This window comes from Physeter macrocephalus, chromosome 14, assembly GCF_002837175.3.
Source record: "Physeter macrocephalus isolate SW-GA chromosome 14, ASM283717v5, whole genome shotgun sequence".
NCBI lineage: Eukaryota > Metazoa > Chordata > Mammalia > Artiodactyla > Physeteridae > Physeter > Physeter macrocephalus.
The window spans coordinates 35,594,991-35,597,270 of NC_041227.1; positions in this window are offsets into that span (position 1 = coordinate 35,594,991).

The window sequence follows — 2,280 nt, forward strand, 5'->3', positions numbered from 1 at the left end:
GTGGCCGCTGGGCCTGCGCGTCCGGAGCCTGTGCTCCGCAACGGGAGAGGCCGCGGCAGAGGGAGGCCCGCATACCACAAAAAAAAAAAAAAACGGAAGCTACATGAATGCATGAGTTCTGTCAATTGCCAGTCTCCCAGCCACTAGCATAGCATACATACTAGATTCTCAATAAATAACTGCTGAATGAATTAAAGAATGAATGAAAGGACAAATATGGAAATTGCTCTGTCCACACATCCCTTTGTATATAGTTACAACCTCATTTTGGGAGCCCACAGTCCAGAGGACACATGGATTTCCTCCAGAAAAGGAGAAGAAAAAGAGTGAAAACTGAGGTAGAAGTCATGAAATTATCCTGAGAGAGTCCTCAGAAGACTATACTGAACAGTAGTGTGCTATGATAAGATTGAATTATAAATGTAGAGAGATGACCTTTTTATTAAAAGGTCAATTAGCTTTATTCTGAGGAATTTACTCAGTGAAATCAACATAGTTTAGAAAGCAATTAAAAATGTATTTACTTCTTTAACCCTTTATTTTCCTATCATCTATGATAAGAATTCCAGATTCTTTTGAGCTGAAACTCAATTGAATTCACACAGAATTATATAATAGGAATATTTTTCTCGATTGCCACAAATTCTATAGGAGTTACAATTCAATCTTTAAACGACTGTTTGCTCTAAAATAGCAGGTAGTTTTAAAGTTAATCTGTAGGGACATGAAGAAATGTCCACAAGATCTCAAAGTCATGTACCCTGCCTTTATTACAGAAAGGGTACCCTTGCATTTTATGTTTTGTAAATTCAAGAAGAAAATCTCACAGAATTATTCTCATGAAACTGGGCGACTCTTGACATCTCCTTCCTTTAGGCTGATGCAGAATTGACACTGATCCAAGAGATTCAAATGTTGGTCTAAAGGACAAAGGGGATACTTCAGACCTTGTAGCTGGCTTGGGAGCCAGTACATGGTCAGCCTATAATATTAAAAAGGATTGGAGAAAGAAAAGTGAAAAGACAAAGGATAATTTATTAGGCGCTCAGGAAAAAACTTGGAACAAACTCAGTTTCTCTCTCTCAATTATCAGAGATATTGAAATGCTAATGATGTTTAATATTGCATTAAAATATCTATGTACAAACACACATACATTCAAGACATTAAGTCGCTTTGGGAAATCCTGTACTTTGGCCCATTATTTTACCCAGATTATGCACGTGGTCCCTGAAAATAAAATATAAAAGTGGGTCAGGATACCAAAGTTGCCAAGATCACACAAGAGACTGCTATTTTAGATGATCTGAAAAATTCTGATGATCACACACATAGATCTGAGAGATCCAGAGGCACACAGCTGTGGCTGTAGAACCTCAGCTATATTTACATCTGTCTGTTAGCACCGTGGAATTTGGCTGAGGGAACTGGTCTGCAGATCTGAGAATTCTATCTTTCCTTCCAAGCACCCTGGGCTGGGGTTTCCAGAGGATTAATGGAACCTAGGAGAAATCACTTTTTTCTCTTCCCAAACTTGGGGCAAAATGAGGGAAGGTTATTAACTTAAAGTTAGCTGTGGGGCCTTTCATATGTTTTTGTTTGTAACTCTGTGGCAGAGACAGTATTCATTCACCTTCTGTGAGGGGAGTCACTGAAAATAGATGCTCAAGAAATTCCACATCCAAATAGGGTCATTGCTGAAATTGGTGGGGAAAGAAGACTCTATTTTTGCTGGCTAATACGGCATTTCTAGATGCTCATTAAGCTGTTAAAAAATGTGAAATGATGACTCACTGTGAACCTCTCCCAACCCCCCTCCCTGCTCCAATTTGCCTGCGGGTTGAAGGAATGTATACTGACTTGAGTTAAAGAAGAAACTTGTGGTTTCCATTATAGTCTGTAAACATCGATCGCTGAAAGCCTCAAGCGAGCTATCATCTCCCGCCACACACATGCTCTATATACAGTTCATCTTGGAAAGCAGATTGGGAGAGCACCGTGTTTACAGCTCCAGAGTAACCCAACCAATGGGGGCCTAGTCTGCCCAGGGGTCTCCAGACCGGCACTGCGCACAGCTAAGCGGAGGTCCCCTCTGATGTTTTCTAAGCTGAAGCATCAAGAGAGAAAGCAAGGCCAATTCTCCTTAAAGCAAGTCCTTCCTGCTGCTTGTAGTGGCCCTTTGCCACCCCATCATCAACAAACTTTTTAAAAAAATTAATTATTTTAACTTTTTAATTTTTATTATTATTATTTTTTTGCGGTACGCGGGCCTCTCACTGC